The 25,115-nt window shown below is 41.1% G+C and overlaps 1 protein-coding gene across 12 annotated transcripts in view; it reads left to right on the top strand.

Annotated features, from left to right (window-relative positions):
• APBB2 (amyloid beta precursor protein binding family B member 2) overlaps window positions 1-25,115 on the top strand; it is a 150,855-nt gene that overhangs the window by 25,179 nt on the left and 100,561 nt on the right. For all 12 annotated transcript variants that reach the window (XM_085223258.1, XM_085223257.1, XM_085223262.1 and 9 more), the window contains one exon: window positions 18,828-18,926. The gene's annotated coding sequence lies outside the window, so the exon portion shown is untranslated. The remainder of the gene's footprint in view (window positions 1-18,827; window positions 18,927-25,115) is intronic.

Consider the following 25,115-nt stretch of genomic DNA (forward strand, 5'->3'; position numbering starts at 1 on the left):
GGAAGTTGAAATACTTTGTTTTCTTTCTGTGATGTTGAGATTAATTGGATTTCTGACACTAAGGGAGGAATACAAGCTATAGGTAGAATATGTTAGGCACAGCAAAACTGTAATACAAACTCTTATTAAAAAAAATATGTGTGTAATGTTATTCTTAACTAGCCTGAATAGTAAGCATTTTAGCAAAACTGAGCTAATTCATAGGCCCTTCAGTCCTGCTGAAACTTTTCAAGTGTTTTCTCTTTCCCTTATTTTTTTGGACTTCTGCCCAATGGCATTTCATGTTCTTGACATAAAGCAGTGAGGGAAAACAGTGTGCCTTTGTCTGTGCTCAAGCAGTGCCATTTTGGGGATGGGGGTTGGCAGAGGAAGTGGATGGCTGGTGCTTACAGGCCTCTGGAGGAACCAGGCAGAATGGTTCCCATTGATGGGGCCTTGCTAGTAAATACCTTTCCAGGTCTGTCACTGCTGTTTTGCTTGGCTCTGTGAATCGTCTCAGTTATTGAAAGCCTCTGGCTCTCGGTACTCAAGGATGTTTGGTATAGAGTCTGGGTTTCTCAGCCTCCTCCCCACCATTTTGTAGTGGTAGTCAGTGTGTGAAGATTGCTTGCTGTGGGGCTGGAGGCAAAATACTGCCTGTCCTGCTGCAAGAACTGCTGAATCCAGGCTGATCATGTGCTGATCAAGTTTTTGGGGCAGAAGGCTTGTGCTTCAGATATTTCTACCTGACACAGCAGTAGTTGACTTTGAGACAGACCACTCCTTAGCTATGACTCCTAAGTAGGCACAGCAAGGATGCCTGGGTTGTCGTCTGCTTCGTCTTATTTCTGGGCATCACGAATGTGGCAACACAGGGGTCTTGCTACATGATGAGGTTTTTTTCTTTCCTCTAATTGTAGTTATTTTGGATTGTCTCGCTACAAGGTAAACCAAGTACTCTTACTGTACCTGGGTAGTTCTCAGAGTACCGTGTAGTTTTACTTGGGAGTTGTGAATGCATTCTAAAACTTGCATCAGGAAGGGGGAGGGTTTTCTTTCTCCTATATAAAAATAGTCTTAGCTAAGGAGGAAAAAGAATTCCCAGAAGCTTGCCTCAATGTAGTGGGCAATAACTGTCCTGTGCAGAAGTGCTTGCTGCAGGCTTGCCTGTGAGCTCCCAGAGAGAATGCGTTCCGTGTTTCTGTGGCAGCTAAGTGGGCAAAGTGGGAGAGAAACAGTCTGCAATTTCTCTGATAGTTTGGAAAGTTAATCTGTGATATTTGAGGCTAAAGACAAGCTGTTACCTTGCTTGTCTTACTTACCTTACTAAGCTCATGGGGCTGGCATCCTCCTGGGAAACAGACACTGGTGTGTGTGTATTTGTTCTTTAGTGTATTAACTCTAAGATATGAAGGTGCAGGGAGAAAGAATGTTACTAAGTTGAGCAGTATCGTCGTTTACTCAGTAATGTTAAATACAAGTGCATAGCTTCATTAAAATTCCCTTCAGCCTTTGCAGGAGAGCTGCAAAACTAAGAGAAAGTTGATTTTCCTTCACTGTTTAGTCTCTTAAAACTTCTGAATCAATATGTGCAATTTTCTTACATAAAACTCACTTCCGCGCATGATTTTTAAGGAAATAAATATTGTTTTCCTTTTTTTTTTTTTTTTTTCTCTGCTTAGGAATATTGTTGAGCAGAGATATTACATGACTTTGCAGATAAGATTCATCTTCCTCATCCTTTTTAGTGTCTCTTTTGCTGACTAATATCAGTGTGGTGTAGGTGCGGTGGCTGGAGCTGCATATTGAGTCTAGAGTGTTTGCAGAAGGCAAAAGCTGCAGGGGAGCTGTTCTAATAAAAGGTATTTCTGGAGATGCAGTCTGTTCAACTTCAGCAGTAACCTGCTGCAGAGCTCTTCTGAGATTAATTGGTGGTGTTAAATAATGAATAGTGCTACCTGCAATGATAACAGCGCTCCTCGTGCAGTAGCTATTGGTTCTCTATTAAGTGTCTAGTCCCCATTTGCTTATGAGCCTGAGAATGAGCTTGTGCCTACTCCTCCTATACAAGCTGTGTTTTAACAGATTGGTAAGGTGACATCACAGCGGAAATGCAATCTTTATGCATTTTGCTTGGCATGTAATGCATGCTTTGCTCTAGTACTTGTGCAGAGTTTCTTTTAGCAAGATAACCTATGTGACTATGTTGTTGCTGTGTTGGAGAACTCCATCTGAAGTTACTCAGTAAAGGTTCAGCTCTATTCAAGTCAGTGATTTGTTTGCTTTTCTTTTCTTCGTACTTAAAATAGTTGTAGTGATTCTGCTGTTTTGGACCATGGGGAATGAAAACATTCAAATTATAAACTGCAGTCCTTTTACTTACCAGTTACCACAAAAATCTAAATAAAGAATGCTTTTCAAATAGTGTAAATACAGCACATTTACAGCTCTCATTTTCTTAAAATGTGATACCGTTGTTCAGGTCTCTTTAGTAATTGATCAGTTAATATCTACTGCACATACTCAGAATAGAAGTGCCGTAAAAGTGTTGCATTAACACTATTTGCAAAGTATTCTCAATATGTCAAAACTTTTCTGCTGCTGATCTACACATCAGTTTGTTGTTGAGATTGGCAGTGATAAATGAGACAGAAAAGGCTGCTTCATTCTCTTTATAGAGCTGCAAAGCACTCAAGATTGTATGGATTCTGTCGCCTACAGAGCTGTTCTGTAATTCCAGTGGGAAATGCAAGCCAGTGACATGCAGAAGTTTAAAGTTACAGCTAGAAACTTGGCAAACATAAGTCTGGAAATGCTCTGCTTCTTCTGAGTGCTTCTTAGACTCTCCCCAGTCTTGCTTTCTGACACCACTCGTATAGAGAAGCTGTAATGCAGGGGAGCTTGATTTCTGGCTTGCTTTGGCCTCTGCAAGAGGCATAGCACTACTCAGACTAGTTTTTAGGAGAGGAGAGTTGCTCCAGGTTTTCCCTCCGCCCTTAGGGACCTGCCAACCCCCTGCTTCATAAGTACTGGAAGGCAATTTTCTGCAAGAGAAAATCCTGCCTGTCTACCTGTGTGTGGCAGCATGGCATTTTTGTCACTTTTCATTGTTTTCAAAGTAAATATTAATGCATTTTTAAAAGCAGTCACTGATTTCAACAGGTTTACATCTGCTTCCAGTCATCTCATATAATGCAAATCACTTTCTCTTTTTTTTTTTTTTTTTTTTTTTTCCCTCTCTTGCTGTCTGGCTGGTGGTAGTAACCTCACAGAAAGGCAGCTAAGCATGTAAGAATTTTAAATGAGTTTCCATCTGGTGTTGTTTTTGGCTTTGTAACAGGAATAAAAATGTTTTGCATTTTTACAAAGTGGAGGATTTTTTTCCTCCTGATAATTAGAAATTCAGTCTAAAAAGCAAAATGGAAATTTCCAGATTTCCTGAGACAGATCACTGAGCTGTGCCCCTACATCAGCACATTGCTGAGGGAATCCAAAAAGCATTTGCACCGTGTGACATATGGGCAACCTGGCATTTTAATAGGTCAGTCTGAGCTAATAAGGCTTTCTAGCATCTCTCTAAGCAGTGTGGACGTGCTCCTAAGCTGTTGAGTTCTTGGAATCTTCCACATTAATTTTACCAATCATCTCTAAAATACAGTCCCTAGGTGTGCATTGTGTTCAGTTGTTAGGTTGGATAATTCCATGCAGCGCTTCTTTAGGCGCTGACACATCCATTACTACTTAACTTCCTGGCATAGGTTTGGAGAAAACAAGGGATACTTCTGGACTGGGAGAGGATTGCCACCTTCTTGAATTCTTTATCTTCTTGCTGTCTTGCCCTTCAGGCTCTGGCTGTGTGAAGTGGTTGGAATTTCTTGTCTGAGTGCTGAGATTTTTGCAGGTGTTGCCAGTTTTGCTGGCTTTGTCCTGTGTCCAGAAAAGCAGGCACCTTTCTAATGAGCAGGATGGTATTGCATAAGGATGAATGAGAGATGACTGATTTTTTTTCTATGTTTTTTATGGTTTTTACACTGGTAAGGTTTAAGGTTGTGTAGGATTCCAGCAAGTTTCAACATTCATCTTGGCTGTGCTGGGTATCAGCTATTTTTTCCATTCTTTTTCCTTCCAACTGGTTTGTTCCTCTTTTGATATTGTTTTGTTTCTCTGGAGGTTTCAGGACTTTGGAGGCTCAGGCAAGGTTAATGCATGTCTCTGGTATTTGTCCTGATACCGAGGCTGTGCTGTTCCAGACAGGATGGTCAGCCTCGGTGCTCCATCCAACATCTGGCAGCAGAGACAACCAGGCCAGCTGAGCCCCAGCAGTTTGATGCAGAGGCAATATAGGCATTGAGGAATTGACACACCTTGGTTGGTTCATGTGGAACTTTGCAGATGGAGCAAGCCCGGAGCCTAGGGTAGGGTTTTGTATTTGCAACCCCAACGTTGCACGGCAGTACTGGTGGCAGGATATAGAAAGGCATTTTACCAGATGCTCAGTTTTAAGATGCCCACTCTTCTTCCTCGGTTACTGTCATTGTGTGATAGGGTGCATGTGGCAGCAGTGCCATTTTGTACTGTGCTCAGCTCTGGTGCCTCATTGGGGAAGGTTGCTCTGTGTGGGTCCACATCACGTCCTAGGGACAGCAAAGGAGGAATGACATAGAACAGATCTCAGCTACAATGCCTGCTGCCTTTCTCAGGTCAAAAGCATCTGGGGAACGAACATGCTTAATTTTTGACAGGATGTATTTGATGATGTTTTGAGTTTGTTTTCTTGATTCTTTGCCAAAAGAGAAATAGTTGTTTCAGTTGCAATTTTACCCAAATTCTGTGATGAGAAAGTAGCTGAACTCAACTATCTTTTTTTTAATTGATTTGCAATTATATTCATTTTATTTCTTGTCCTGCATTCTTAAAAGCCAACTCAGTAGATCTAGCAAGTAACCTATTGGCTGTGTTTTTAAAAGCTTGCAAAATAGTAGATGGCAGAATTGAGCTAGGCAGTTCTTTCCTTATATTTGTGCTAATATGATCGTGCATTTCTTTTCCTCTACTAAGTCATCAGAATTGAAGGCCGTTCTCACTAAGGCCTAGCAGGATAAAGAAAAGTTGAATTTAGATGCGATATTGTTAAATAGTAATAGTCTAGCACTAGTATGAATGTAACTTGAAATATGCTTAATTATGTTTGGAATAATTTCAGCTGTAAACTAATACTATGGGTTTTTTTAAGGCTTAAACATGGTGTGGCTATTGGCTATTTTTCTTTCTCTCCCCACAATTAAAGGAATATATCATTTAATATTTATTAAATTTGTTATTTATTTCCATGTCTCTTCTACAGTTATCTGAGATCATCTATTAGGTTGGAGGCTCTACCAGTTCCTTTCTTCAAAGGAAGTGAGATTGACAAAATAGTGCAGAAATGTTAAGCTGAAGATTGGAGAATAAAAATGAAAGTTTGAAGTCAGAAGCTGGGGACTTAAATGAAAGCAGAGATGTCAGTGCACGCTCTGCTTGCAAAACTTATGAGCTGTGTCCATGTACACAAAACTGATTTAATGTGATGATGAATGAGGAGTTGGAATTCTGCTGCTTTCAGAGGAACAATGCTGTTGTTTTCTGTATTGTTTTATTTTTTTAATTATTATAAATTAGAGTTTTAAGTGCAATTACTGAGCTTTGCAGCACTTGCTTTTAAGAAGTGCCTGCAATTTTGTAAGCCAGTTTGGTTCTGAGCGCTGCAGAAATAAGAGCTTCAACTGAATTGCTTCAATTATAATTGAAAGGGAGAGAGGATGAGTGGGTATTTCTACAGAAGGTTTTCTGGGAAAGGAGTTCTCAAAGACTGAGGGACATCCTTTTAGTCAAATGGCTTTGAGTGGGAGGAAAATCAGTATTATAGCTACACTGCTGGTGGGTTACTTTCCCTTTTTTATTTTTTATTTTTTCCTTCTTTTTCTCTACACCTTGTATGACATTACCTTGCCTCCTTGTTTCTGCAAGCTCTGGAACTTTTTTTAATCCAGCGCCAGGAATTAAATATACTATCAAGGTTCATCCTATTTCCTCTGCCCCCCTTTGCATTCTTCTGGGTTATTTCCCTATGTAGGTTCTCTCTAGAAAGAGAAATCGCCTCATGTACAGAACACTATCTCTAACCTAGCAGCAAAGTGAGCCTTTTTTCTTTTAGAGCTTTTTTTTTTTTTTTTTTTCTGAACCTGTTTGTCTTCCTATGATGAAGTAAATATATGCTTATTTTCATGTTGATTACCTGGTGCAGTTCCTTTATTCACTCTAAGTTGCAGCAGTTCACCACCTTAAGGACCTACGACACCAGTTTGGCCTTGTGTTTTTTTTAGGCATCAAATATACATTGTACTGCAGTAGTCTGTCAAGAGAACATGTTGCAAAATGTGAATGGATTTTGAGAGTAAATGCTACTAATACTTCTCTAGTGTAAGCACCAGGAGTACAAAGGTATTCTGCTGTGCAAAACTACTGTAGCTGCTATCGGATTTAGTTCAATCACTGCATTTGGCAGCTGTTCTGAGAGCCGGCTCTCACAGCTGGGTGCGCTGCTGCAGCCTCTGCAGAGAGAGCGGAGCTGTTGGATGTGAGCTCAGGTCTCTCAAGCCGTGCAAAACTTACTCTCGTGCAACTGCATCAGTGTTATACGGGCTTTTCCAAAGCATCTAAGTAGATGAGTATGGGTAGTTTTATTTAGTTCTCATAGGTACTGTCCTTTGAGGGTCTGGTTATACTCTGCAGGACACAGAGTGTCATTTCCTGTAAATGCAAAGGGAAAGAATTGATCAGTCTTGAGGTGTTCTTCCGTTCCTGAAGCAAGAAATTGTACCAGCTTACTGTGTGTTTGCTTGCAACTCAACCGTAACACAAAAGGTGGTGAGGGTCAGAACTGTGCAGTCTTGAGAGGTCTTGCTGTTGGAAATTGATTGTGGCGTTCACTACTACTGAGCTGGGGCAGCAGTTATCTGAAACACTGGCTGTGGTAGGGAAAGGATTGCTCCATATATACTTCAGCTGTGGGCTGTGGCATATATTATTCCTTGGTTTGTAGATTGTTCAGTTAGAGGTTTATTGTTGATAATAGTTGTATTCTATCAAACAGAGTAGAACTACTGCGTGGACTACTTAAGAAAAAATGCTCTTGCTTGAAACCATTTATAGACCCCTGGGTTTTCTATTGGTTAAGATTAATCTTAATGTTAGCTTTATGCTAATATTATGTGCTCTACTCAAACATGAGTATTTATTACCTGTTTACTCATATCCTTTGGAAGGTTAAACTGATGCACATAAATTACACAATATTCCTGCTTCACATTTAGGGAAAAGAAAAAAAAACAAAACAACTTATGTATAGCTTTTTTTCTGTATAGCTTTTTTGTTATCAATTACTTTACCTTGATCTGAAATGAAGGAAACCATAAGAACACAAAACAACATGTATAGCTTATGTTTACTGGGGGGAACATGTTCTCGGTGTTTTATCTTTTTATCAGAGGTTCTGGAGATGTTTTGCAGACTTCCAACAACACTGTTTCATCCTGTAAACTAGGAGCCAAGCAGCACGATTTCAGACAGCAAGTTGTGTTACAATAGTAGGTGACACTGCGCTCTTCACTCATCTTGCCTGCCTCGCATAGGCTGCTTTGGCTGAAGTCCTGAAGGTTTGTCTAAGCTTGCAGAGAGGATTTGGTGTAAGAGTTGGGATGTGAGTCACATCCTTATTTGTGAGTAATAGGTGACTTTGTTCTTGTATGGCTCTTATCATGTCCTACTTGCTTGATTATTGCGTTATTGTAGGGGTCACTGCTTTCCATGTAGCTCGGAGCGAACAGTGCTGTCTGTGTCAGCTGCTGCATTGTCTTTCTGGATCTTCAGTGGAAGAGGATCTGTTGTCTGTGCTGAAATTAGATCCTTGCTGACTGTCTTGGAACCCTGTCGGAAGTTCCTACAAACCTGTATGTGGATTTCTGTGAGCTTCAAGGAAGGTTCCCCTCTCCATTTTCAAACAGCAGTGAATAATGAAAGCACAAGTTGGCCAGGATATGAGTTATGCCTGCTGTTGAGGCGCGTATGTCATCTGAGTCCTTAGTGCTGACAGTGTTCTTGGCCCCCTGTGGGCTTTAGACATGACATCTTTCAGTTAGGTTTAAAGGCATGGCAAAGGATTATGGGCATAGTTTCATACCACTTTAGACTGCTCCAGATTTGTTGTTAAAGGCTGTTGTTGACAAAGCTGTCAAAGGCTGTCCATATTGAAGTTACTGTGAGACACCTGATCCTTGTCTGTGGCACTCTTGTGGCCTTCAGTACAATCTGACTGATTTGAGGACCCTAGTGTAAATGAACCCCTCAAAAAGGAGAAGGGCTTTTGGTCTGCCCAGCACAGATCTGACTTATTGTGGTAGCCCTGAAGCCAGCAGAAGTGGGGAAATTGATCCTTAACAAATAACTAGATTACTGTGTTGATTACACTGTCCCCACCAAAGAGCATCAACACAACCCAGCTCTTACCTGGACCAGCCATTGCTTTGAAGCCTCCTGCTTGGGGTGGGGAGAGGGATTGCCAGCAAGAGAGGAAGAACTCAAAGATCGATTGGGATGAGTGGTGCTTGGACTTGGACCAGCCATAGAGATTCCCTTCTGGCAGTGTCACTGCAGTCAGACAGCTGAGCCATCCAAAGGCCAAGTCCTGCTGGAAGGGACAGTTGGCTTAATGTAGAATAGATGAGAAACTCTATGATTATAGGAAGCATTTCACTTTGCTGAACAGCAACGTTTACTTTCTGTGGATGAACGTATATGAAATAATTCCTAAAGCTGAGACTGTCATACCCAAAGTTTATATTGTTGAGCTCAGGACTCTTTATTCAGTTGAAGTTCTGCTTTGTGAAGTTTGACATTTCCAGCTTTTGTTTATGCTCCTCTTAAGTTCATATTGTGCTTTATAGCAATACTAACTTTCACTGTTCTTGTTGACTACAGGAGTAAGCTGGTTTTTAAATGAAGGTTCAAAGTTGGTTGGCCTTGCAGACTTCTCAGCTGTGTGTGTAGATCCATACATATAAAGACGTGCATGCACAGGTGTTATTTTTTAAAAGGAAGTCTTGGAGCCACTGGCTTCATCCCAGGGGTTATGAATGCTGCCAGCTTCCTCTTTGGGTAAGCTAGGAACAGTGGGAGTTCTTTCTCTAGGCGGCTGTGGGCTCAGCTGGGACTGTGAATGCTCATTTCTCACAGTGTTTTCTGTCAACTCCTGATACCTTTTAGGCTTTCGAAGTATCTAGTATCTAATGTTTTAGCTTCCAGCCACCTCTATTAAGTCTAGGTGATGTTGTAGCCAGGGACATCAATCCTAGAGTTTACCGAAGTCTTCCTCAAACTCTTATTAGTACTTCAGCTCAATTTGCTTTATTACATATTTTGTTTCTTGTTGTGGAACATCTTTTTTTAAATGTCATAATGCATGGTATCTTTTGTCACAGTTTAGTCTGAGAGGATCAATACGCAGAAAGCTCCAATTTTTTTCTGTCTAAAACAGTTATTCACATGCTTCTGGTTATTAGTGGTTCTCATTTATCGAGTTGGACCCCTCTGCCTCTGGTGAAGAGGTCACATTTTTTGCTATATTGATTAACTTAACCATTTTGAGTAAATTTTACAGCTCGTGGCTGCTCTTGACCCTGGATTCCTGCAGCACCTCCAAACAAGATGCTGAGCATAGTTTGCATTCCTGATGCTACACAAATGGGTGTGTTGTGAATTCGTGGGCGCTAGGACAAAGCACAGAAATGTGTATCCAGGAAAGTCTTTTATTAAAAAAAAAAAAAAAAAAAAACCAACAACAATGAAACTCAGTCTTATTATGTGCTGAATTTAATTTGGACTCACTGTGTTGACAGTGAGGTTGCTCATGCTATAGTTCTATGTGATATTTTTTGGTTTCTTATGGGAATGGATGGCTCTGCATGAGTAGGGAAACGTGTGTGGGAAATCAGTGCAATTCTTTGGAACTAAGATCTTATTTAAAACAGCAGGATTGCAAGAGGTTTTAATTGTTTCTGGTGATGAATAGGAATATAAGTGAGCTAGGGTTAAAGTGAGGGAACATTTTCATTTTTTTTTTTTTAATGTAGTCTCTTTTTAGAGCATGTGGTCATAGCTGCTGTCAAGTCTGTTCTGACATGGTATTTCTTGTGTTTTAATGTGTAAATTATTGTAGCAGTGTACGGAGTATTTTACTGTAGTCTCAACAATATAGCAGCAAGATACTAATTCTGTAGTTCTTCTTTTTGGTATGGATGTGAAGTGTAAATATAGCTATTTGGCAGTGTGTGTGCAGTGTCCTGTGAGAAGACTTCCAGTTCAAGAGGAAGTTCATTTAGAAACTTCCTGTTGTAATGAAGTCATAGCCACCTCACACATGTGTGATTTTAGCTATAAACACACACACGTCTTCTTGATGAAATCTCTGAGTCTTAAGACTTTAAGAATGGAGAACTTGGAAAGAATCTAACTGAGCATAGTATTATAATTGATCTACAGGCTTACTGTTGTTAATTTGTTAAACACATTTTAAGTGATTGTTTTTTGGAAGAACTTCCCAAGCAAACAACCTCATTTATACTTTTTTTGAATAAATGATAAGAAAAAAGATCTTGGAATTTTTTGTTTATCTGATGAATAATTGCCACGTTCTAACTTGTGAGCATGTATTGTATTTCTTGGCTGTCTAGAGTCGTACACCAGCAAAGTCATTACTGACATGTTGTTCTTAACGAAGTAGAAGGACCAAATGCAGTCCCACAGCATGTAACTCTTTGAACATCATACTTTCTATTTCAAATGAATTAAGAGTATACTTGTGTGTTGTGTGATAGAAGCTGGCTAAATTTATGGGAATAAACTTCAGAAGCCTAAAGGCAGACTTAAACAACACTCTTCTGAAGTCAGAAGTGCTACTAAGAACAATGGAAAGCACTTGGTCCAAACAGGATGTAAGTGAATGAGTAATGTCTTGGACAAATGAGCATTGAATTTTTTCTCATCCAGCAGTTGTCCATGGAGTTTGCTCTCCAAGTTTCTTCTGTTACTTCTGTTAGCGATGGTTTTGTGTCTCCTGCCTGCCTGTTTTTCTGTGGGAAATATGTTTTCCTGTTATTATTACATTAGCTAGTGATTTTTTTTTTTTTTTTTTTTTTGAGGAGAAACTGCAGGATTTCTTCTCAAGCGTGTTTTAAAAAAAAAATAGTGCAAACTGTGTGGACCAGCTGGTGGCATTAGCCTCATAGCAGATCCTGTGATGCACTGGAAACACATTTGGTTTTTGAAGGTGATCAGAAAATGAATCTTTCTTTCCATCAGGCAATTCCACCACTGATGGATCTCCCTATCATAGGCGAGGAATTGGGCAAATATGGCAGAGTGCAGTCTTGACTAAGAAAAATCAATCTAAACATATTTAGCTCAGTGAGAATTGTGAGACTGCAGCTGCTGTATTTTCTTCATCCTTTTCACTTCCTTAAGACATCAACTCTGATTGGTGAGTCAGCTGGCCAGCAGAGGTGACCAGGAATAAAGGAATAAGCTAAATAGGGATTTTTCTATTAACCACAAGCTTTTTCAGCTAGATGTATTCCCATGTCCCTCCTAAAACCCTGTTTTGTTGTTTCTTATTTTATTTTTTAAATTAAAATCAATTGTTCTGTTGGAGATAATGGAGATAGGACAGGTCTGATGGTTACTCCTAACAGTGGTCCTGCCGTAATTCTACTAAGTCCATTTAAACGATATGTTCCAAATCCTCCATAGGCTTGCATGAGATCTTTGATGCAGGAAAAAAACGTAATGTTGCTGCCTTCTCCTGTCCCCAAACTGAAGTAGCCGGTGCTTGTAAGGGAGAGGAGAAGATCTCCTGTTACAGCTAAGCAGCAGTCCTGCAAAAAAGTTTGGAAAATGTGGTCCCAGTGTGCAGACACAGTGTAGTGGTTTCTATTACTACACGCTGCAGAAGTTGTAGTTAAGGGTTTTTTGATTGTCTTTTGGCTGGCTATGAAGTCAAATTTGTGAGGGCTTGTAACAGTGTCATTACAATTGATTATGGCTGAAACTTGAGAGACCTGAGCCTTTTATTTTGCATTTTTTCAGTTCACTTAGTTTAAGTGAACTGAGTCTGCCTGATCTTTCATGAAAGCAAGATGGTCTCCTGTTGGGCAAACTTGCATGCATAGATTTCCTGAGTATATGAAAATAACATAAAATAAAGGGTATATGAAACGATGCACATGCAGACAGACACCCTTCTAATAGCATCTTAAATGTGTTGTGTGAATGGATGCCCAGGCTGATGTGAAAAGCAAGTGAAGGGCAGCGGTAATGGTGGGGGCTGACCAAGCAGGACACAGACAGGCAGAATGGGACTGGGAGGCCAGGCAGAATGGGTCTGCTGAGTGCCTTGTCACAGGTCTCCTGGGCTCTGTAGGTTGCCTGTATGGGCAGTGACAAGGATGCTCTGAGATAAAGCATCCTCTTGCATGCTGCTTGAACTGGAGAGTACCAGAGAATGTGGGGGAGGAGGGTAATGGTGCTTAGAGCACAAGTGGTAGTGCATTATTTGGTGTTTTTTTGTTTTTTGTTTTTTTTAAAGGAGCTGACTCACACAATCAGATTCCAGTGCAGTTCGCTAGTCACAAGTTAAGACTGAGTGTGACTCCATCTGAATTTGTCCTGATTTAGCTAATGCTTTGTGGGATTGGCTTAATGATGGGAAAGTACATCTCCTGGGAGCTGTGAGCAAAGGACTGCCTTGTTAGAAATTGGCAATTCTGGCTTGGGGAGCTCTGAATAGAGTAGATGATGTATTTTAACATCATCTTGTGAGAGGAAATGTTGCGTTTCTGTTTGTGTCCCGTGTCCTGGATCAACTCTCCCTGTTTTGCTGGGTTCGGTCTGTTAGTGTATGTGCAGAACGGGAAGGGAAAACTTTTTTTTTTTTTTTTTTTTAAAAAAAAAAAAAAAAAAAAAAAAAGGTGTATTGCACCCTAGAGGGGATGGATGGCTTAGGCGGAACCGCTGCTTCCTTCTCCCATGGGTATGATGTGTGGTAGAGTGACTGATCTGCATTATTCATCACCTCTGGCTGCTGCTGTGATGTGGGAGTTTATCACGTGAGTAGTGATGCTGTGGATTGCTGCAGGAAAGGTGTGTGTGACAGGAATGCTCATTGCCCTCAGGTCTTTCTCCAAGTGACAGATAAGATCTGGCCTCAAGTATGGTATGTCTGGTGAGCAGCTCAATCATTTGGAAATGCTTTTATCACAAACACCTTCTGGATTAGCATCTTTAGTTGCTTCTATCTCTTCTGTTTGATTGGTCTCTGTCACATACTGGCATGAATTCTCAGACTTTCCATTTCTCCCTTAAAAATTGATGGTTCCTAACATTTATTTGGAAAATTGTTCAGCTAGGTAAGATGCATCCCACTGTGTGGACCATTAAGAACAAGATCTCTAAGAGGAATTCCAGGCTACTTTGTTTACAAGCATTGGTTAAGGTTTCCTCTTTTTCACTTAATTTTTCTCCTTATTTTCTACTCCTCCAGCATGAGCATTTTCAAAGCATACCTGTTCTGCTAGCGAAGCATTAGCAGCTGATCATGCCTTTGTCTTCTGTAAACTTTAAAGCTTGGGTCATGGAGGGGTAAGCAAGCAGAAAATAGACTTGGTTGCCATCCACTGGGAGAGAATGCACTGTGGAGGTGTTTGGGCTGTTCTGCAAGTCAGTATTGAGCAGTACATCCCCTCTGGGGATCATGCTGTGCTTTCTGCATAGTAACCTAGAGCCATCAGCCTCAGTCCAGGTGTTTTCTATAACAGTATTGTAATGGCAGTTTTTTGTCTATTCTATGCTCATCTCTTGTTTTTGTTGTTGTTGCAAGTTCAACAGCAGACATGGTTGTAGATGCTGAAAGCTGGAGGAAAAGGGTGGGCCTGGGGATCGGAAGTGGGAGGAGAAAGGTTCTTTCTGCCTGGGGGATGCTGGGCACACTGCAAACCCTATCCCAGAGTATGGTACTTGTACATGGGACCCCATCAGTCAATCAGTCTGCAAAACGTGATTGTACCTTGGATGTGTGCAGGGCTTTGCCCGGAGGTTCCAGTCTTTATTCTGGAGCAGGGAAGCAGTGTGTGGCAGAGGCGCCTAAGGAATACCTTTATATGGACAAAACTGCGGTTCTGGCTGGAAAATATTGGTGGATTTCTACTGGAGGTGTTCAGGAAGAGTATGGGGCAGGCATCTGTGAATTCCTTCTCCTGAGGTGGAATCCTGACAGGAGTCAGTCCAGTGGTTTTCTTCTGCTGCTTCAGTGTCTACGATGTAGTACAACTCAGTGAGAGGTCAGAGCGGAGCAAAGCAGTAGGTTGTGCAGTCAGGGGCCAAAATAATGCCCTGGTGTTTGGGAATGACTGCTGGCAACCAGAAGGCGTAGGCATCACTTGACTGTGAAGGGCTGGAGTGAAGTTGCCAAAACGAGAATATAGATTTGGTCCAGAGTGACCTGAAAGGCAAATCTCTTGGCTCTGCCCTTTCTTCTCTTTCTCCATTTGTGCAAAACTCTTAAAGAGGAAAAAAAACCAGAACCTTCCAATTTCCACTTTGAGCATTTTTAATAAAAAGAATCACAAAAACAAAGAGGACAGGCTTGGGTGTGATTTGTAAATACTGAGCCATCTCTTCTGTGGTGGCCTTGTGGCTGCCATCTGTGTGGGCAGGCAGGAGACCCATCCCAATGTTCAAGCCTGACATGGGATATCCTGGCCCACCTCTTCCCTTCCCAGGAGTGTGTCCTGGTCCTGGGGCTTCTGAGCCCTTTATGCAGTGTCTCCTGTTACGTGTACCCCGAGCCAGAGTGTGGTGATGGATGCTCAGAATGGGAGTGAGAGCTGGCTCACAGCACTGGCACATAACATAGAGACTGTATTTCAGAAAGCCTTGATAATTCCAGCAGATCGGATCGGGAGGTTGTTGTCCAGAATACTTTTTTACTGGGAAGGGAAAGGGTAGGACTTCACTGTAGATGATGGGTAGCTGAAGCTCTTTATTGATTGTACTTTTCAGAATTTATAAATAGCAGCATGTGTATTTTGTTGTTTAGGCACTAATTGTGGAAAAAAATGCTTCTGAACATAGTGAAATATGATGGGGTATGTCAGAGCCTCTTCCCCTACGTCTTCCTGACTTTCAAAAACTTGTGAAGGTTAAATGTCATCTAAATGATGCTCTCTTCCTTTCAGCCCTCTAGGGCACAAAGTGAATTAATGTGTAAGATTCTTCCTTCTGTGGGTTTGGCAAAACCTGCTGTCAAAGAAGCTCCAATTTCTTTGCAGAATAAGATAGATACTAAAAACGTCAGGAAATTCTTGAGGCAATGACAGCAGCTTTCTCCCTTACCCCTTTTTAATGACTCTTTTTACCCTTCAGTATGTCATGAGCATCCTTGACTTGTGTCAGACTGAAGCTCAATGTGATAATACAGCTGGCAGCTTTCATACTTGAAGGAAACAACAACTTGTTGTTGTTTAACTATTTCCACACTAAAGCCCCTAGAAACTGCAGAACAAAACTCAGCTCCTTCTTCTCACCTACTTTTCCTTTTGAGAGCCCCCAGCAGACTAGTTACAAACAGACAGTGTGCTTTCTAGAAGGAAAGACAGAATAATTCATCCCTAAAATAGCTGATAATGCAGTACTTATTAAATATTGATGTCATGCTGGACTCTTTCTATTCTTCTATTTTTAAACTAGGGGAAAGAGTGGAAAGTTTAAAAGAAGAGTAGGTGAGATCCTTCAGTCCCTGCTTGAAAGACAACTTAAGGCAGTTCTCAGTCTGGTAACAGGAATGCAGCATACCCTGCATGTCTGCGCAGAGAGAACTGGAGGACAGTGCCTGTTACTGCCTTCATACTGCTGTCATTTCACTCATCAGTGTATAGGTAATATCCTAAATATCATGCAATCTCTTAACTGCTTCAATTCTGAAAGCGTGGAAGATGGTCTGAGGGTCAAATATTGCAAATTGCAGGGAGGTGTCATCAAGTAGATGTCACTGTTTTGAGAGAGCTACAAAAGCAAGATTTGCGCTAACATTTCAACAGCGCTGATAGCTCCCCAAATGTTTCCTTGCTGGCTGCTGTTACTTATTTCTATTACTTCTAGCAGAGATGCTGTGATTTGTGCAGGGTCCTGTTGCTTGGTTTCTAAGGCTGGTTGAAGAGCAAGACATAGGTCCGTGTTGTACGGAAAGCCAGGAACATCTGGCTTAAGCATATATGGCTGTCGCTCCATCTCTGCAAATGAAGGAAATAGAGACCGTTGACATTGCTTAACTTGCACCTGGTACTTCCTCAAGCTGCCAGTTGTTTATTTTATTGGTTGCAAGAGTGCGTCTCTACTTTGTTGCCTGTGGGTGTTTATTATGTACTAATTCAGTTCTGAAGATGATAGTAGATTGCCCCTTCCCTGGAGTTGTTCAAGGCCAGGTTGGATGGGGCCCCGAGCAGCCTGGTCTAGTATTAAATGTGGAGGGTGGTGGCCCTGCCTGTAGCTTGAGGGGTTGGAGATTCATGATCCTTGAGGTCCCTTTCAATCCAAGCCATTCTGTGATCAGTGCCTGCATGTTATCTGCCTTCCAATTCACTGCTTTTAATGAAGTCCTAAATAAATAATTTTGTTTTGCGTAGGTTTGCAAGGCAGCTTGCTGCGCTGTTGGCTGTCCAAGGTTTTCTTTGAAATACTAAGATATGTGAGCAGGAAGCAGATTGCAAAACTAGTCCTGTCTTCATCCCACTATCATTGTTTTCAGACCGGACAGTTTTCAAAGTAGGCAATATGGTGAAAGCATGGGTGGAGAGGTGGAAGAGTCCTGCGGGGTGTGGAGAGAAGGGAAGGACTGCTGGGATGGGAAAGTTCCCAGCTGGAAATCTAAAATGCTGGTGTGCACTGCTTCAGGAATTTGTCAGCGTTATATCCCTCTGGATTCAAAGTCAGATGTCTCTTGTTGGAACTCACAGTTGCAGCTTCCTGCTGATAACTGTTCATGTGAGGAAGAGCTCTCCCAGGCACTTTGCAGAGGCACTGCAAAGCTCACCTTCCCTGTGGGAGCTGGCACTCAACTCCAGTCTCCTTCCATCTCCTGTCCTCTGCAGGAAGGGAACAAAGCCACTGTGGGCAGTGATACGTAGCTACTGCACTTTGACAAAGGCTGCCAACGTTGCAAAATGTCTCTAACCAAGGCTGCAGTGCAGCCTTCTGCCTTGGCTGTCTGAGAGCTCAGTTACTCCCACCTTCAAGAGCTGTATTTGGTATTTCAGACTTTTATCTCAGAACTGGCTGCTGAACCTACATCAGTTTTAGTAAAAAAAAAAATTTCTCATTTCAGACATAAAATGCTTTTTGAGTTGTTGTCTGGTTTTTATTGAATTAAGCACTGTTTCTGCTGCAGTTATGCTAGGCTTGATCTAGGGCAAATTAAGTTTCATGTGCAGGGTGAAGAGGATTAATTATAAGAAGAGCCACACCAGCACAGATGGATGCATCCATTTGTTTCTCTCAGGAAGAAAACCCTTAGAATGAATGGAGAATACACTAGCCTGTATGCCCGGTCTGTGGAGAGGATTGAGGTTCTCATGCTTACCCCAGAAGGTCTTTTTATGTAAAGTCACGAGTCTCAGACAGAAGGAAATGACGAGTTTCTTGGCTTTGCTGGCATGAGGATGTTAACATAATACATGTTCTCTCTCTTACACTAAAGTCTGATTGCCTGATACAAAAGTCCACAACTGTGCCCATTAGATTGGGTTAGAATATTAGCCTAACGAGTAGCAAGCATTGTTCTGTTTCCTTCCTGCCCTCTGGAGAAGGTGTTCGGATATTTCTTGTTGTTGTTAAAGCACAGTTTTATTCAAGTAAAGTTTCTTGAAGAAATCAAGAAATTACAAATCTTAAAATAATTTTTCACCTTGTTTATAGAAATATTCCTTTCTTAAGTTTCCAGATAACACACGATTTCAAAGAGAATGTTTTTATCTCTCTTAAATGATCTCTTCTGTCTTGGTGCTTACTGGGATTTATGGTTCTTGAATTCCTCTTAGAACAAGGACAGGAAAAAACAAATCTCTTTGAAATGGAACATGATTTGCCTTACTTTAGACTGGCTTTCACTTTTTAAAAAAATGTTTTTGAAGCTGTACAGCAGATGAGATTTCTATCTTCGGTCTTTTGCATATTTATTTCCCCCACATCTGGAGAAAATATAAAGTTGAATACTTTGAATCCTAGAGCATAGCCTGACTGACAGATCTGCTGCTGCTGCTGCTGAAGCAGCTGCTGATAGGGAGATAACGTCACTTCCATTGCTGTGTGGCAGTAATTCCGATATATTTTTCAAGACCAAATCCACAGCATTAATGTGGTCATTTATCGGAGGATGGGCAGGCTGAGGTCTGACTGTTACAGCAAACTGAATTTGCAAAAATAAATTATATACCTGTTGTTTACTGAGCACTAGCATAACTGAGAAGATGTTTTGCTTTAATTTTAATTTGTAAAGTGAATGAATGTGCTGTGTAGTGAGGACTTCTTGCTGCTTTTTTCTAACCTGCGGGCTCATCTCCTTCATCTGAATTCACTTTCTGACCGATGCTTGGCATTATGCATACAGAAACCACAGCTCCATGGTGCAGAGTGCAGGAGAGTTTAAAATCCCTCCTTGATTCTGCCATAAACAAAAACTTGTAAAATGTTATGTTTTTGCTTTGCAGCTTTCTTCGTTTCTTCATTGTGACCTGAGAGAGTGCCGGTGCCGAGGTACCAAAGACTTGGTGTTCCAGTACAGACTTTCCACTGGCGAGCTGGGAAGAGTAAGTCTCCTGCTGCATCTCGTATTAATGAATTAAATAAGTGCTAATATGTCTGAGAATCTACTGGGGGTGGAGAGGGAGCTCCTTCTGTGCACTTCTTGTTCCATATCTCAGATGATGTAGCCTCACACTTCTTCCAGCATAGACAAGAGGTACCATAAGTACTGGGTAGAAATATGAATATTTTCATAATGTTTGTTAGTAAGGATGTCCCAGATCCTCTAGTACAAAAGTAGTAATCAGTTTCTTTTCTCTTGCATACTGTAGCTTTTTTGGCTCTTTGTGCAAAAAAGCACTATAACTTTGCCTTCTCATGTGAGAAAGGGTTTTATGCATCAGAGGTGTCTTATGGTAGTGCCATTCCTCTGTAGTGCCCGTGTATCTGCTGATGTGGACACTCTTGGTGGATCTCAATGTTCTTTCTATAGCAGAGGTATGGTTTCCTGTGGTGTGTTTTGAATGCTTGTAGTCTTTAGTAAGATTGTGAGTGCTTGCAGTTGGGCTAAGATGGAATCTGATTCAAAGATGGAATCTGAAAGCCCTGGTTTATGAGTTCCTGATTATGTGCTGTAGTTTCCCAATTAAGGTAACTCTAAGTAGAATAGTGACATTTACTAGCCAAAGACTTGAACTTGACACGTTGAGTAGCAGAACAGGAGGAAAAGCTGGAGGGCACAAATAGGAAACCTGGCTTTGTCAGATGCGGTGTTTGTGGCAGAAGTCATAGTAATTTTTGTCCAATCCAAAAATTCAAGAACCTATGCCCATCATATGTGGGAATAATACTTGCTGTTGAATCAAGTAGCAAATGGCTTTCCAGATGAGCATGAAGAGGTGCTTGATGAGCATGAAGCAGTTGAGCATGAAGCTGAATCCAGCCGCTACAGTTCTATGATTCTGTGAGAGGTTGTAAGTAGTAATTTCCTGCTGGGGCACAGTGGTTGTGTATGACCCCTTTTTCCAGGTAGTTTTTCCAGAGGAAAAACCTGGCCTAGGATTGGAAAAACCCAGGCATATGATTTTAATAATTTGGACAGCAGTGTTTTGTTTAACTAGTTCATGCTTGATGTAACTGTTTGAGTTTTTAGTTAATTTGATTATTTTTTTGAACCATTGGGAAACTATTGAAGGAATAATGACTAATTTGATCAATAAGTATTCTGGGAATTCCTCCTTACAAATGAATGCTTTTAGACTAAGGAAGGAAATAAGAGTTATGCAGCAGAGTACTTACTTCTGGTTTTATCTGACAATGCTACAGTAGTCAAATTCTGGTGAGGAGGTGCTTGAATTTGGAACAATTGACCTGTTTACCATTTCACATCAAGCTTTTTGTGTCACCTTGGAGAAGATGCGTGGTTTTGCTATTGAAAGGAGCTCTTAAGTCTGTTTGCTTCCCCAAATTGCAAACTTTTGACTTTGCTGAAAGTGCGGTGCTTAGACATTGCAGAATCTAGTAGCCCATAGAGACTACCAGAGCCATGATGAAACTGCAGTGCAGTGACCCCAGGAGCAGGACTGGGTGTGTGGCCCCAACGGGGACACAGCCTTATAGACACTCATCTTGCTGCGTAGATCAACATAGTCAGGAACACCCAGCTCCTGGTGTAATTTGTGCAAATGCAAACATAGCCTGTGCCTTCCCTCAGTCCTATGTCTAGCTGACCAGGAGGAAAGTTTTTAGTGGGGTAATATGGATATGTCCCGGGGCCAGGGCTGGCCTTGAGCATTCCCGGGAATGTGGCCAGATCTCTGGCTGGAGAATTGTGCAGCTGTGCATGCTGTTAGTATTTACATATGCATCAAGTGTGCTATTTATGATATTTGCAGGGTCCAATTGAGTTTCAGAAAAGAAATTAGAGGAGTATAGAGGCAAAGGGTGTAGGGGAAGGTCAAAATCATCTGCTCCTTTGCAGGAAGGTGAAGCTTATGTATTTAATCCATCCAGAAGGCTGTATTGGAGTCCTGCTCTGCAGTAACCCGAATGAGCAGCTAAGCCCAAATCTTGCTGCTTGCCTGCTCCTTCCCAGCAAAGTGGGGAGAGAAGTGGAAAGGCAAAGTGAGAAAACTGGTGGCTCAATAATGAAGCAAAACTGCGTGTGCACGTTTCCTGCTTGTACAGAGTGACTCCATCAACTCTGCAAAGTGGTCTGGTGAGCTGCTTTCCTTGGCTCGTCTATGTGTCACATCCAGCCCATGGGATTCTGGAACAGCCCTTGTAAGGGCTGGGTTAGTGCCTCTGATGGGGTTATTGCCATCACTTGCCATTCTACATCTGTTCTCTTTTCTGTGTGAAGATGAACTTCCTGTCATGTAACCTAATGTGCACCAATGCTTATCTGCTTCACATGAGTGTTTCTCCCAGGCATTTTATCTTCTGACACAAAACCATAAAACCACAACATCTTGTCCTTGCTACATGCATGGAATATTTGTGATTAATGTGGCCTTGTAGTTACTTGAAAGCGGAGCACATGTTTAACATTTCTACAGCATATGCTTTAAGATTGAAGTCTGTGCCAAGAACAAACTCCAGGTGGACACAGCAATAGCTCAGGCTGTGCTTCAGATACATCAGCATCTGCCTCTGTGACCCAGTGGCATCTCTGCTGCTACTAAAGGAGTTCAGCTTGCACAGCTGTATTTCTGCTGAAGAGTTAATTTCTTTAAGATGCGGGCCTCTTTACTAGAGACTAAACTAGTTTCTTGTTTCAGAGACTCGGCAGAAAATCAATGGTTGCTCCTACCTCAGATTGCATGACCTCTCCTCTAGTTAAGCCGTTTCTTATTAAAGGCTCATTTAAAATTACTGAATACAAAGCTATACGGTTGGTGGAATCTAACCTTCAGGTCCAAATGTGGTCCAAAATACATATATTCTGCCATATTTCATAGGGAGGCCAGGAGCTGAGTTTCTTGTCCCATTTCAGTTGACTTCATTTTGGCCTGCTTCTGCACTTGCAGCAGAGGAGCTGAGATCTGACCAGCTTACCTGTAGCACTTGTTGCTTGGCGGGGGGGTGCAAGCCCTTTCCTGTGGCTTAGCAGAGCTCCGGAAAAGCTGCTGCTGTCTCTTATCTTCACTTGAGACTGGAATAATAGCCACTTGTTTGTGGGAAGTTTATTTACAAAATAAAGTTTTGTAAATAATGAAGTACAAAATGTTTTCTGGTGTCATAATAGCAGCACTGTACAGTGGGATGTAAAGGGAGCCTTGGGGAAGGTCTTGGTTTGCAGCAGGTAGGTGGGATGGACTTACATTACCACTGTTATCATGCTTCATTACTACCTTTTCCAACTGGTACTGGCAGCAGAAAATGTAACAGTGGTTAGTGCAGGACATGGCTCAGCCATTTTTAGAAAGTTGGGTATATTGTGCTTCCACAAATAAATAAATTTATTTCTGCCATTATCAACTGACCTTGCAAACCATGGATATAGCACTCATCTTTCCAAGGGCATCATGGAGAGACTGGACCAAATCTTAGCTTGTTGGTTGGTTTGAGCAGCTGGGTTTTCACCCACCTGTCTCCCTTTTTTAACATTGTAAAATGGTTCCCTGAGATTAACTATACTTTTTAAAAGCATATTAAAAAAAAAATAAGTTAAAGAACCAAATAATAGCATATTTTTTTGTTATCACTTGTAAGAGATAGTAGGACTAAACAAGTACTTTGGCAAAAAATCCTGTATCATTTTCAGTGTAATTACTACTTGGTAAATTTTTTCAGAATTTTTTTTACAAAGTTCTAAGATTTTGTTGAAGAGTGCAGTTGTAGTCTATAGGTATAGTTTCTGTAGCTTCACTGTACGAACATGTGTTTAAAAAAAAAAAAAAAGTTGTATGGCAGATAGAATGGTGTGTTGAAAAGGACCACAATGACCATCTAGTTTCAACCCCCCTGCTACATGCAGGGTTGCCAACCACCAGAGCAGGCTGCCCAGAGCCACATCCAGCCTGGCCTTGAATGCCTCCAGGGATGGGGCATCCACAACCTCCTTGGGCAACCTGTTCCAGTGCGTCACCACCCTCTGTGTGAAAAACTTCCTCCTAATATCCAACCTAAACCTCCCCTGTCTTAGTTTAAAACCATTCCCCCTTGTCCTATCACTATCAACCCATGTTAACAGCCTTTCCTCCTCCTGTTAATATGTTCCCTTCAAGTACTGGAAGGCCACAATGAGGTCTCCCTTGAGCCTTCTCTTCTCCAAGCTAAACAAGTCCAGTCCCCTCAACCTTTCTTTAGATGTACAGCTGTTAAGTCAGTAGAGGTGTATGAAAACGCTCTATCTGATGGCTCTACTACAGAACCAGCCAAAATGGGAAACAAAGGAGAGTTTTATTATACGATGCTCTATTTTGTGATGCTGCAGGGCTGTTGTCCATGTGAGTTCCTTGTGACTTTCAGTTTCTTTTGTATCTATGTGGGGAAGGAAAAAAAAAAACAACCCAAAAACCTAACCAAACAAAACCATCAGCACCTTCTTCCCCGAAATGAAAAAGCAGGACTGAATCGTTTTCATTTCCAAGATGCAATCTAGTTGCTCATTCCTACATATAATCTGTATTCCTTCATTAAAAAAAAAAAAAAGTACTGCTAATAATGTTAGAGTGGTGTCTGTTGTCTAGTACACGGCATATTGAAATTTCAGATGCTTCTTTCTTCACTACACCTAGACAAAATGCTTTTAAAATTAAAAATAATTCTGAATTATGCTTCAGAAACAGTTTGTCTGCTTTCAGTCATTTCTGGTTTCAGCTTCAGAGAAATAAGTTGTGCAGAAGGCAGACCAAGTAATCTGTTTACAAAGTTTTTTCCAAATCCTTTTAGGTGAAAAGGTGAAAGTCATCTTATGGTTTGAAATTTGATGCTCAGAATTTTAGTTATCTTGTTTTCACTTAGTATTTGTTCACTGGATGTGCTTGTTATTCAGTAATCATGCAGTTTTATAACCCCGCTGGATTCTTGTCTTCAGGTTGTGATTGAGATTCTCATTCACCTCTTGGGGAATTCCACAACTTGGAAACATTGGTTTCACAAAAATAAAATTAAATAACTTTAAAAATCACCCCATGGGACTAAAACTCTGGAAGGTATCTCTCATTTGGGTACTTAGCCCCATCATATTATTCAGTTCAGAACTTCTTAGATGAAGATCCATTACGTTATTGTAAGCTAATTTTATACCCTTTTGGAGGTGTTCTTGGACTGTGTCTCTCTGATGTGAGGTATGTTCTAGTTTTCAACCTAAATTTAGTAATGACTGCTTTCCATGCTCTTTCTTCTTGTGCCAGCATTAAAGTTTTTGTTGCTTCTCTAACCTTCATTTTGCTGTAAGCCAAGCTCTTAATATCCTTGTACAAGATAGAAATCTGTTACCTTGATTATTTTCCAATTTCCTGTGTTTTCCATTAATCTCTCTGGTGTGTGAGGGACCAGATGCTGCTGCACTGCTTTGGATGAAGTCTGAGCATTACCTAGCACAATGGTACCAGTGTTTTCCTAGCTGTAACCAGAGAACAAATTTGCCTTCCCCATGGATGCATCCCACTGGAGGCTAAGCAGAGGTCAGTGCCCTGCTGATGTACCTAGGTTTCATTCTTCCATCGTTTCCAAACACTTGCATTGTGGCTCAGCACTGACAGCAGAATTTCTTGTTGATCCCCTGAATGACTGACCTTGTGCTCTGTGTTATTTCACTTAATTACTTTCCTATTAGACTTCAGCTTTCAGTTTTCCTTTTGGGGACTGCATCTTTTTCCTTGCAGAAGAGCTTCCACATTTTGTATCAAGCAGATTTCAGTAATGCCTTTCATGACAAGGTCATTAATGACAACATTAATTACAATTTTTTTCATCATCCAGTAAATTCTACTCTTTTGTATAATTTGTATTTCCCTTTTTCACCTGATTGTAGCAAAAGGTGACTAGAAGTTCCCCGTTTGCTTGCACTGAGCCATTTGTTTGGACCTTTCTTTGTGTTCCCTCTTGTTTACTCTTAAGGCAAATGTTTTGTGCTTCCCTCTGTGCATCGGAGTTCTTCACAATACCTTTGATAACTGTCCATTCCCTAAGATCTTTGAAAAATACCATGAGTGAATTTGCCTTGCTTTGTCTGGGCTGCTGAAGTTTGCCTAAGTGTCTGAGATCAAAATCACGTGTGAAGAAGACCTGTGCTAATATCTTCA

This window comes from Meleagris gallopavo, chromosome 4 (genome assembly GCF_905368555.1).
Source record: "Meleagris gallopavo chromosome 4, MGAL_WU_HG_1.1, whole genome shotgun sequence".
NCBI lineage: Eukaryota > Metazoa > Chordata > Aves > Galliformes > Phasianidae > Meleagris > Meleagris gallopavo.